This window comes from Pecten maximus, chromosome 3 (assembly GCF_902652985.1).
Source record: "Pecten maximus chromosome 3, xPecMax1.1, whole genome shotgun sequence".
Taxonomy (NCBI): Eukaryota; Metazoa; Mollusca; class Bivalvia; order Pectinida; family Pectinidae; genus Pecten; species Pecten maximus.
In genome coordinates, this window is record NC_047017.1 from 488,777 (window position 1) to 502,606 (window position 13,830).

Below are 13,830 nucleotides of genomic sequence, written 5' to 3' on the forward strand. Positions count from 1 at the left end.
TGTTGAGTTGATAGTGTAGGACACCCCACCTGTTACATCATACTGACAGTTTATAGTGTAGGACACCCCACCTGTTACATCATACTGACAGTTTATAGTGTAGGACACCCCACCTGTTACATCATACTGACAGTTTATAGTGTAGGACACCCCACCTGTTACATCATACTGACAGTTTATAGTGTAGGACACCCCACCTGTTACATCATACTGACAGTTTATAGTGTAGGACACCCCACCTGTTACATCATACTGACAGTTTATAGTGTAGGACACCCCACCTGTTACATCATACTGACAGTTTATAGTGTAGGACACCCCACCTGTTACATCATACTGACAGTTTATAGTGTAGGACACCCCACCTGTTACATCATACTGTAGGACACCCCACCTGTTACATCATACTGACAGTTTATAGTGTAGGACACCCCACCTGTTACATCATACTGACAGTTAATAGTGTAGGACACCCCACCTGTTACATCATACTGTAGGACACCCCACCTGTTACATCATAGTGTAGGACACCCCACCTGTTACATCATACTGACAGTTTATAGTGTAGGACACCCCACCTGTTACATCATACTGACAGTTTATAGTGTAGGACACCCCACCTGTTACATCATACTGTAGGACACCCCACCTGTTACATCATACTGACAGTTTATAGTGTAGGACACCCCACCTGTTACATCATACTGACAGTTTATAGTGTAGGACACCCCACCTGTTACATCATACTGTAGGACACCCCACCTGTTACATCATACTGACAGTTTATAGTGTAGGACACCCCACCTGTTACATCATACTGACAGTTTATAGTGTATGACACCCATCCTGTTACATCATACTGACAGTTGATAGTGTAGGACACCCCACCTGTTACATCATACTGACAGTTTATAGTGTAGGACACCCCACCTGTTACATCATACTGACAGTTGATAGTGTAGGACACCCCACCTGTTACATCATACTGTAGGACACCCCACCTGTTACATCATAGTGTAGGACACCCCACCTGTTACATCATACTGTAGGACACCCCACCTGTTACATCATACTGTAGGACACCCCACCTGTTACATCATACTGACAGTTTATAGTGTAGGACACCCCACCTGTTACATCATACTGTAGGACACCCCACCTGTTACATCATAGTGTAGGACACCCCACCTGTTACATCATACTGACAGTTTATAGTGTAGGACACCCCACCTGTTACATCATACTGTAGGACACCCCACCTGTTACATCATACTGACAGTTTATAGTGTAGGACACCCCACCTGTTACATCATACTGTAGGACACCCCACCTGTTACATCATACTGACAGTTTATAGTGTAGGACACCCCACCTGTTACATCATACTGTAGGACACCCCACCTGTTACATCATACTGACAGTTGATAGTGTAGGACACCCCACCTGTTACATCATACTGTAGGACACCCCACCTGTTACATCATACTGACAGTTTATAGTGTAGGACACCCCACCTGTTACATCATACTGACAGTTTATAGTGTAGGACACCCCACCTGTTACATCATACTGACAGTTGATAGTGTAGGACACCCCACCTGTTACATCATACTGTAGGACACCCCACCTGTTACATCATACTGTAGGACACCCCACCTGTTACATCATACTGACAGTTTATAGTGTAGGACACCCCACCTGTTACACCATACTGACAGTTAATAGTGTAGGACACCCCACCTGTTACATCATACTGTAGGACACCCCACCTGTTACATCATACTGTAGGACACCCCACCTGTTACATCATACTGACAGTTTATAGTGTAGGACACCCCACCTGTTACACCATACTGACAGTTGATAGTGTAGGACACCCCACCTGTTACATCATACTGTAGGACACCCCACCTGTTACATCATACTGTAGGACACCCCACCTGTTACATCATACTGACAGTTTATAGTGTAGGACACCCCACCTGTTACATCATACTGACAGTTGATAGTGTAGGACACCCCACCTGTTACATCATACTGTAGGACACCCCACCTGTTACATCATACTGTAGGACACCCCACCTGTTACATCATACTGACAGTTTATAGTGTAGGACACCCCACCTGTTACATCATACTGTAGGACACCCCACCTGTTACATCATACTGACAGTTAATAGTGTAGGACACCCCACCTGTTACATCATACTGACAGTTTATAGTGTAGGACACCCCACCTGTTACATCATACTGACAGTTTATAGTGTAGGACACCCCACCTGTTACATCATACTGACAGTTTATAGTGTAGGACACCCCACCTGTTACACCATACTGACAGTTTATAGTGTAGGACACCCCACCTGTTACATCATACTGACAGTTTATAGTGTAGGACACCCCACCTGTTACATCATACTGACAGTTTATAGTGTAGGACACCCCACCTGTTACATCATACTGACAGTTGATAGTGTAGGACACCCCACCTGTTACATCATACTGTAGGACACCCCACCTGTTACATCATACTGACAGTTTATAGTGTAGGACACCCCACCTGTTACATCATACTGACAGTTTATAGTGTAGGACACCCCACAGGAATAGTAACTACCAATTTCAGCTCACCTAATTAACTTCTTTAAACCCCTTCTAGTCCTGAACAACTAAATGGATTTTGATGAAATTTGGTCTGGAGCATGAGGCAAAGATGACCTAATGTTATATACAGAGGGTAAGGCTACCTTCAGGATTGAGGGATGGAGGGGCCCAATAGGGAAATTGAGGTAAACCTTTTAAGTCTTGAACTAAAAGCATTTTAGATAAGGGGAATATTGCCTATTCCTAATGTATTCAAAATTGTAACTTCTTGATTTGCATATATATCTGACATGTTATTATCATCATGTTCATATTCAGTTTTCTCAAAAAAATGAAGAATTCATATTGTAGCATTTTCCCCCAAAACCATACTTTTTGGGCATTTTTAATTGGCACAGAAATGCACTATATTCTTGTGTATGTACATGTTTGGGCTTACATGCCTCTTTGTAAACGTAGGACTGTGGATTCCAGCTAATCTTAGGCCATTTTGAAACCCAACCTTTGAATCTGTTTTCATTCCCAGTGCCAGTATACCACAGGTATATGTATTTGTATGGATTAAGAAATGTCTCGAGAACATACCAAGTTTTAATCTGCAGATGGTAGAATCAAAAAATCCATTTTTTATCTTTTCAGCAACTTCCCTCCTATTTTTAGCACAGAGATGACAGGCTGTGTTTTGTGAGGGACCTGGACATCTGAAATTTCAGAGTTTATTTTTAGTATAATCATTTTTTATAAAATACTGATATTAATGTTTATAAGAAATCTCAATTCAGTGTATCTAAAACAATACTGTACTTGAATTATTAGTGAAAAATTGGCCTTGTTTCTTGTTTCATGATGGTAAATTTAGAATGTTAAGTTATGTTTTTGTGTAAACACATATGATAGACGCACAAATTAGTACCATATTTTACCAGGTATAAGCCCATTCTCAGGGATAAGCCCAATGGATTAATTTGGTCCGAATATTATGTCAATTTCAAAACAAGGCTTCGATGAGAAAAGTACACATTTAGGACAACGGATTGACAAAGTAATTCCTATTTGATTTTGTATTACTATTTATCCACCTCAGATACACAAACAGTTCAGTAGTTTTGATTTGATAACTTACTGTGTGCCATTGACCACTCTGAAGCTACAACATCGTTGTGTCTTGTTGCTGTAGACATGGGAACCACAACATTTGTTGTCCTTGTCTACATCTAAAACCCCAGGAAATAAATTGTTGTCACAGCACAGATCCATGTTTTCATTGTATATGTTATTCACACACCGCTTTGCCTTGTCCACTACTTTTCCCCTCACACATTGTTGCGTCTCGGACACGTATGACTCTCCAGACTTGTTCCATAAGTTGTAACAACATTCATCTTGGCTACTTGAGGTCTTCACCACCAGGTATTGTCTGTTGCAGCATGTGTAACGATTTGTAGGTAACTTGTGGACACCACAGCATGCTTCCTGGTGACTGACTATGTCACACTGTTGTGCGTTTCCTTTTGTTATAAAAAACCCAACTTAACAAGATTACCGTAGATTTAGAAATTGGGTTTATAATCATAATTTATGATAATTTTTTGACCAAGTCTCTGACTACCTTTGTTGTAATTATATTGACAACTACAATGATGGCAGTATAATAAGGTTTTACTGTATAATGGTGACAGTATAACAAGGTTTCACTGTATAATGGTGACAGTATAACAAGGTTTTACTGTAAAATGGTGGGAATATAACAAGGTTTTACTATATAATTGTTGGAGTATAACAAGGTTTTACTGTATAATGGTGACAGTATAACAAGGTTTTACTGTATAATGGTGACAGTATAACAAGGTTTTACTGTATTATAGTGGCAGTATAACAAGGTTTTACTGTATAATGGTGACAGTATAACAAGGTTTTACTGTACATTGGTGGGAATATAACAAGGTTTTACTGTATAATGGTGACAGTATAACAAGGTTTTACTGTATAATGGTTGCAGTATAACAAGGTTTTACTGTATAATGGTGACAGTATAACAAGGTTTTACTGTATAATGGTGACAGTATAGCAAGGTTTTACTGTATAATGGTGACAGTATAGCAAGGTTTTACTTTACAATGGCGGCAGTATAACAAGGTTTTACTGTATAATGGTGACAGTATAGCAAGGTTTTACTGTATAATGGTGACAGTATAGCAAGGTTTTACTTTACAATGGTGACAGTATAACAAGGTTTTACTGTACAATGGTGACAGTATAACAAGGTTTTACTGTATAATGGTGACAGTATAACAAGGTTTTACTGTACATTGGTGGGAATATAGCAAGGTTTTACTGTATAATGGTGACAGTATAACAAGGTTTTACTGTATAATGGTTGCAGTATAACAAGGTTTTACTGTATAATGGTGACAGTATAACAAGGTTTTACTGTATAATGGTGACAGTATAGCAAGGTTTTACTGTATAATGGTGACAGTATAGCAAGGTTTTACTTTACAATGGTGGCAGTATAACAAGGTTTTACTGTATAATGGTGGCAGTAAAGCAAGTTTATACTGTATAATGGTACAATGGTGACAGTATAACAAGGTTTTACTGTACAATGGTGAAAGTATAACAAGGTTTTACTGTATAATGGTGACAGTATAACAAGGTTTTACTGGACAATGGTGACAGTATAACAAGGTTTTACTGTATAATGGTGACAGTATAACAAGGTTTTACTGTATAATGGTGACAGTATAACAAGGTTTTACTGTATAATGGTGGCAGTATAACAAGGTTTCACTATATAATGATGGGAATATAACCAGGTTTTTCTGTATAATGGTGACAGTATAACAAGGTTTTACTGTATAATTGTTGGAGTATAACAAGGTTTTACTGTATAATGGCGGCAGTATAACAAGGTTTTACTATATAATGATGGCAGTATAACAAGGTTTTACTGTGAAATGGTTGCAGTATAACAAGGTTTTACTGTATAATGGTGACAGTATAACAAGGTTTTACTGTATAATGGTGACAGTATAACAAGGTTTTACTGTATAATGGTGACAGTATAACAAGGTTTTACTGTATAATGGTGACAGTGTAACAAGGTTTTACTGTATAATGGTGACAGTATAGCAAGGTTTTACTGTATAATGGTGACAGTGTAACAAGGTTTGACTGTATAATGGTTACAGTATAACAAGGTTTTACTGTATAATGGTTGCAGTATAGCAAGGTTTTACTGTATAATGGTGACAGTATAGCAAGGTTTTACTGTATAATGGTGACAGTGTAACAAGGTTTGACTGTATAATGGTTACAGTATAACAAAGTTTTACTGTATAATGGTGACAGTACAGCAAGGTTTTACTTTACAATGGCGGCAGTATAACAAGGTTTTACTGTATAATGGTGACAGTATAATAAGGTTTTACTGTATAATGGTACAATGGTGACAGTATAACAAGGTTTTACTGTATGATGACCAAGTGTTTATACTTTTTTCGGTTGGTCCGAAATCCAAGATGACTACCATGGCCAATGGTCTACAGTGTATGTATTTAACTGCAATAGTAGAAAGGTCAGTCAGATGATTGTTTAATGCCCATGCAGTGGCATCATACAATGTAGATACATGTAACACAGTTTTTACTGGTTTTGATTATGGCTTGGGTGACACACTAGTGAAACTGTTGAGTTTGTAACAAATTAAAAAGGTGAAAGAATATTTTGATATATTGGATAAGAAAATTATCATGCAAGTTTCCATTCAGACATTTTCTTACCACATCGTTTGTAATGGGATGTTTGATAGGGTTTTCCCTCGCAGCAGAACTGGGATCCAATGTTATAAAGACCTTCCCCGCAGCAGTGCTCATACGGTGTTGTGATGTTATGTACAAGTCTTTTAGATGAATCAAGGGGATTTTTACAGCATCTTTTTAGTGATGAATCAATTCCTGAAATAATATATATATATGTGATGAAGGAAAGGGAAAAATATACGAAAAATTACTTCAGGTGTCAAACAGTAAATTGAAACAAGACATTTGTTCATGTATCAAAGAAGAAATCTGAACACAGGACAAAACAGGTATGTAATTGTGTTTTACCTGTAGGTAGCGATCCACAGCATGTCCTACTTTCAGAAATGACGAGAGAAAGACTTTCGTCACAACATTGCTCTATCTCGATGTTCCTGATATTACTTCCACAACATTTAAACTGGTGCGTGTTATGATATGGGTAGAGATTACCATTACAGCATGTGTTCTGACGTTGGTCGTACCGTGTTCCGTTACACAGATCGTCAAAATGTGGCAGGATAACATTGTCCTTATTGCACCAGTGGTTTCTATCATTGTAGGCAGTTGTATTGCAGCAATGCCAATGAGAAGTGTTCCCTGTTATTGGACTGATAGTATCTCTGCAACACTTTTGTGACTTTTGGTCGATCAAGCTGCTACCACAGCATGAAGAAGTTTTCCAGAATGGGTACAGATCTAGGTAAGGAAATTAGCTTAAATAAGTACATCATATATTACACCGGCCATCATTAATTATATAGTTCTCAGACTGTCATAATATTACTGTACACCGGCCATCATTAATTATATAGTTCTCAGACTGTCATAATATTACTGTACACCGGCCATCATTAATTATATAGTTATAAGACAGTCATAATATTACTGTACACCGGCCATCATTAATTATATAGTTCTCAGACTGTCATAATATTACTGTACACCGGCCATCATTAATTATATAGTTATAAGACAGTCATAATATTACTGTACACCGGCCATCATTAATTATATAGTTCTCAGACTGTCATAATATTACTGTACACCGGCCGTCATTAATTATATAGTTCTCAGACCGGCCATCATTAATTATATAGTTCTCAGTCTGTCATAATATTACTGTACACCGGCCATCATTAATTATATAGTTCTCAGACTGTCATAATATTACTGTACACCGGCCATCATTAATTATATAGTTCTCAGACTCATAATATTACTGTACACCGGCCATCATTAATTATATAGTTCTCAGTCTGTCATAATATTACTGTACACCGGCCATCATTAATTATATAGTTCTTAGACTGTCATAATATTACTGTACACCGGCCATCATTAATTATATAGTCCTCAGTCTGTCATAATATTACTGTACACCGGCCATCATTAATTATATAGTTCTCACACTGTCATAATATTACTGTACACCGGCCATCATTAATTATATAGTTCTCAGTCTGTCATAATATTACTGTTCACCGGCCATCATTAATTATATAGTTCTCAGACTCATAATATTACTGTACACCGGCCATCATTAATTATATAGTTCTCAGACTCATAATATTACTGTACACCGGCCATCATTAATTATATAGTTCTTAGACTGTCATAATATTACTGTACACCGGCCATCATTAATTATATAGTTCTCAGACTGTCATAATATTACTGTACACCGGCCATCATTAATTATATAGTTCTCAGACTGTCATAATATTACTGTACACCGGCCATAATTAATTATATAGTTCTCAGACTGTCATAATATTACTGTACACCAGCCATCATTAATTATATAGTTCTCAGACTGTCATAATATTACTGTTCACCGGCCATCATTAATTATATAGTTCTCAGTGCTGTGAGAAAATCAACATGTGTTTTGGCCTGCAAGTGAAGCTTACCCAAATTTAAACTCTGCATCCAGCACTGTTCATGGCTAATGGCTGCCTTTCAAACTACGTACATGTATTGCCTAAAGGTGATTGGTTTGCAACCACCAAACAACACTGAGTGCGAGGTTTGAATTCAGAACACCTCTGCCTTATTGAATCGCCCTAACTCATGAACTACATATATCTACCTAACATCACGCCACCGATACACCTCCATGGCCCATAATTTTATATCAATGATTAATATTCACATCAAAGCCATTGTTATTCATTTGGGTTTCTACCACAATAGGTGGGTGTTATTCAACTCCCAAGGGCATGGAACATTCAGTTTATACCACACTTGGAATAAACCCTAAATGTGTTTTGATTGGTTGACACGGTGACCTTTGACCGGGACTTTTTTTTTAATCATGTGGTTCAATTCTTTTCACTTTACTGAAATATCATTTATCACGCAATTACCCAATGCCCAGTAATAAGCCTGTATACCTGCATTTATATCCTGCTGTTCTGTAGAATAACTAGTAAAAACTACCACACTCTCCGAAAATAAATAGAGGTTACACAACGAGTGGTTGTTGTATATAGAGGTTACACAACGAGTGGTTGTTGTATATAGAGGTTACACAACGAGTGGTTGTTGTATATAGAGGCTACACAACGAGTGGTTGTTGTATATAGAGGTTACACAACGAGTGGTTGTTGTATATATAGGCTACACAACGAGTGGTTGTTGTATATAGAGGCTACACAACGAGTGGTTGTTGTATATAGAGGCTACACAACGAGTGGTTGTTGTATATAGAGGCTACACAACGAGTGGTTGTTGTATATGGAGGTTACACAACGAGTGGTTGTTGTATATAGAGATTACACAACGAGTGGTTGTTGTATATAGAGGCTACACAACGAGTGGTTGTTGTATATAGAGGTTACACAACGAGTGGTTGTTGTATATAGAGGTTACACAACGAGTGGTTGTTGTATATAGAGGTTACACAACGAGTGGTTGTTGTATATAGAGGCTACACAACGAGTGGTTGTTGAATATGGTATTTCTTTCACTCTAGTTAGTTATTTTTCAAAAGTTACAAAAACAAGAGCTTTAACGAAACACTCGTTTGTGTGACCTGTTTCTACCACAATAGATAAGTTTTTCTGAGGATGAATTTACCTATTTCGTGTCGATGTGTGTTCTTTCAGGTGTGGTGTAAAGATATGACCTAATTTAAAATGCCGCTAATTATTATGCAAAGCTGACAAATTTGGAAATGTATGGAAATATTGCAAGTCATAAAAAAATAATGATTAGGTTTATTCTTTCAAAGCAATAAATTGATAAAAATCTTTATACATTTTCAAGAATATAACAAAACAACTGCAAACTACACTTATTGTGCATTATCATTTCCAGGACATCATGAAGCAGCCTTCAAGTGTTAGCCAATCAAAAATTAAATAAATGTATCTGAAATTAATAGTTCCAGGAGTGTATTGAAATAGAAAATTAAATTGAAAAAAAAATCAGTCATCAATGGCTATTATCACATATGATTGAAACTTTTAAATTGATTGATGAAGAATTTCAAGATGGATGTTATCTGCACCATCCAAAAAAAAAATGTGAGGTTATTAGTTTGAAAAGTTATTGAATGCTTACCTGGATTGTAACGATATAGTCGCGACAATGAGTTCCCAAGCACAGCAACATGTGTATGAGGAGTGCAACATTTTTTTTCTGGGTCTGATTTCCTGTACACTTCTGCCCCACAGCATTCTTGCCTCTCCCCAAAACTGTTGGTCGCATTGAACAACTGGCCTTGACAGCAGATCATATCCTTTGTGTGGAAGACTTCAATACCTACAATAGAATCAATCATTTTCACTGTAAGAACTTTAATGTTAACAGAATATACAAATGTTAACCTGGCAGAAATTACTAAATATGTGGGGTTTTTATAAAAAATCAACAATTATTTTTGATTATAGCTATGAATTATTAGCCCAAAGTTTTAAGATTAAAATGAAACAAATCAAATATAACAAACGAGTTTTATACAGGTATTTAGCTGACAATAGATATGGAGAGCGGATGTGTAGGAGGTATAGTTTGCTCCCTAATTGCCACATGATGGCGGCACATACCCCCGGAGCACTTGTTGTGCCTCTCAGTGTTCTAACTTTATTTTGAGCTTGTTCCAGAAAACCAATTGACTGACAGTTAAAGTTTTGTGTTAAGATTTCTAATTCACAAAAAAAAGTTCTTGTTAGATATCTCTTGCATTTCATGTTTGTTCCTCTCAAGCTTCATATGGTAAGGCTTCCCTTGGCCCCTAGTTGTGCCCATTGGATTTTGAGTCTGATCCAGAAAGTAAATGTTCTGACAGTTAATGTTTAGCTTTGTTTTTTCTTATTCACAGAAAATTCTTCTCTAAGATGTCTCTTAGATTTCATATGAGGGCTTTATTGTTATCAGATCATCGAAGTAGAAAAAAGATCATATATGTAAAACAAATAGATCATTCAATGATGGGTGCCAAGATCCCTGTTGTATGTATATATCATGTTTAGATGAATAACCTTGTCCGTGAGTTCAAGGCTGTATCTAAGTGAGAGTTGAAGGCTGTATCTAAGTGAGAGTTGAAGGCTGTATCTAAGTGAGAGTTGAAGGCTGTATCTAAGTGAGAGTTGAAGGCTGTATATAAGTGAGAGTCGAAGGCTGTATCTAAGTGAGAGTTGAAGGCTGTATCTAAGTGAGAGTTGAAGGCTGTATCTAAGTGAGAGTTGAAGGCTGTATCTAAGTGAGAGTCGAAGGCTGTATCTAAGTGAGAGTTGAAGTCTGTATATAAGTGAGAGTTGAAGGCTGTATCTAAGTGAGAGTCGAAGGCTGTATCTAAGTGAGAGTCGAAGGCTGTATCTAAGTGAGAGTTGAAGGCTGTATCTAAGTGAGAGTCGAAGGCTGTATCTAAGTGAGAGTTGAAGGCTGTATCTAAGTGAGAGTCGAAGGCTGTATCTAAGTGAGAGTCGAAGGCTGTATCTAAGTGAGAGTCGAAGGCTGTATCTAAGTGAGAGTCGAAGGCTGTATCTAAGTGAGAGTCGAAGGCTGTATCTAAGTGAGAGTCGAAGGCTGTATCTAAGTGAGAGTCGAAGGCTGTATCTAAGTGAGAGTTGAAGGCTGTATCTAAGTGAGAGTCGAAGGCTTATCTAAGTGAGAGTTGAAGGCTGTATCTAAGTGAGAGTTGAAGGCTGTATCTAAGTGAGAGTTGAAGGCTGTATCTAAGTGAGAGTCGAAGGCTGTATCTAAGTGAGAGTCGAAGGCTGTATATAAGTGAGAGTCGAAGGCTGTATCTAAGTGAGAGTTGAAGTCTGTATCTAAGTGAGAGTCGAAGGCTGTATCTAAGTGAGAGTTGAAGGCTGTATCTAAGTGAGAGTTGAAGGCTGTATCTAAGTGAGAGTTGAAGTCTGTATCTAAGTGAGAGTCGAAGGCTGTATCTAAGTGAGAGTTATCTCACCTGATATGGTATCAACACAGCAACAGCTGTTGATGTCTTTCCTGTGGGATTGATTGTTACAGCAGAACTCAGTCGTAACATCAAGTATTCGTCCACCACACTTCGAGGTAGTCCATGGAGTACGACAAGTGTCCAATGCATTAACTGAAAGATTTTATTTAAAACAATATAATTTTGGTTCTCAGAGATGAAAAAATTCATGATTTTTTTTTTTCTGTTTCTTAATATAAAAGTTGTTTAGTAAGATAAGGATGTAGTTTTAATTCAATTTAAGCTCTACTCAATGTTAATCTCTGAATTTTTATTGAAAGGTGCTAATTTCTTGAGTCTTTTGTACAATCCTTTCTAAGGTCAGGGATCAAGTATGTTATTCAACAAGATACAGACCCATGGTGTCTTTTGTTGGCCTTTGAACTGGTCAGTATTTTTTAAGTCATGACGGTGCTATATTATTTATTTGTATATATGTTTCAGTAAACAACAAGAAATCTTCACATTTTACCATTAAGTCCAAAAATCTTTTCTGAAAGTCTCTTAATAAAACTGCTCTGAAGTCTAAGTCAGGTCAGAATTTTGTCTGTCATGCAAGGATATGGAGATTGACAGATTCTAGCTCAGATCTTTGGAAACTCTAGAAAATTGAGACACAAGCTTAAGTCTAGGTGTCTTAATCTTTGTAGTTTCGTTAATATGATTTTCATAATGTAGTTCTTCAAAGTGACAAAGATATACAAACAAAATTAATTACATTATATATATACCAGGTATGTACATGAACTAAAAAAATCATAAACTGCTCTTTGTACATATGTAAATGATCTAGATTTAGTAAAATCATCACCATACATTATACATTGTACGTTAATCATATTTTAAAGAAAACAAGAAACTGTTAAGATATTTTCTTTTTAAAAAACTGGTAACAACTTTAGATAAACATGATAATAGTTATGAGTTGTGGAAACTTTTTTCATCCCAATTGTAATGTTGAGTGACAAGTTAAATTTGGTATTTTTTTCAAATAAATAATAAATCAAGACACTTATTTGAGGTGATATGTTAATATGACGAATTAAAATCAAGTGAGAATTAGTTAAAATTGTGTCTTTATTATTATTATACCTTTAAACTTATGGTCAATAAAACAATCATGGTTGGTGATACAACTTGATATTGGAATTTTGTTTAGGTATGGTTTTTCAATGATATGTAATTTACTTAATATGTTATGATACTTTCCCCTGAGAGTGATACATTCCTCCGGAGAGTGACACTTTACCTGGAGAGTGACACTTTACCCGGAGAGTGACACTTTACCTGGAGAGTGACACTTTCCCCGGGAGCGTGACACTTTCTCCCGGAGAGTGACACTTTACCTGGAGAGTGACACTTTACCTGGAGAGTGACACTTTCCCCCGGAGAGTGACACTTTACCTGGAGAGTGACACTTTTCTCCCAGAGAGTGACACTTTCCCCAGAGAGTGACACTTTTCTCCCAGAGAGTGACACTTTACCTGGAGAGTGACTATTTCCCCAGAGAGTGACACTTTTCTCCCAGAGGGTGACACTTTTCCCCCAGAGAGTGACACTTTCGCCCCAGAGAGTGACGTAGTTGTGTCTCACTAGTACATGTAACAGTAAACACCACAGGAAAGTATACTCTAGACATTTATATAATATTACAATACTGCCTCCTTACAAATCAATTCAGCGCATATACATACAAAATAATTTATAGTCATAATGTGACATTTACTATGAAAACATATTAATTGATAAGCCTTAAGTTATGCCATTAATTTTTCATATGTATTTAATCAGTAGAATTTTTTGAATTTGATTGAAAAATGTAGCAAAAAAAGTTGAGGCTTCATTTGCACTGTTAGTTTTTCATCTTACCAGAATTGAAACCAGATATTTTTTTTACACTGAAGACATAAAGTTTTAACTTACTGTATGCTACTAAGCACAAAAAGTATACCAGTATTCTTATCATTGTCATATTGG

General features: G+C 36.9%; 1 protein-coding gene and 1 long non-coding RNA gene across 9 annotated transcripts in view; one reads left to right on the plus strand and one right to left on the minus strand.

Moving 5' to 3' along the window:
• The window catches only part of LOC117322879, an 88,071-nt gene that overhangs the window by 52,120 nt on the left and 22,121 nt on the right, over positions 1–13,830 (plus strand). For 2 of the 8 annotated variants that reach the window (XR_004531606.1, XR_004531607.1), the window contains exon 12: positions 6,968–7,107. The exons of the other annotated variants lie outside the window; for them this stretch is intronic. The gene's annotated coding sequence lies outside the window, so the exon portion shown is untranslated. The remainder of the gene's footprint in view (positions 1–6,967; positions 7,108–13,830) is intronic. 8 annotated transcript variants of the gene reach the window in all.
• Positions 858–1,847, minus strand: LOC117322881. The gene is made up of 3 exons (XR_004531608.1): positions 1,799–1,847; positions 1,473–1,598; positions 858–972 (listed from the first exon to the last, which is right to left on the minus strand). It is a non-coding gene; the product is annotated as an uncharacterized LOC117322881 (long non-coding RNA).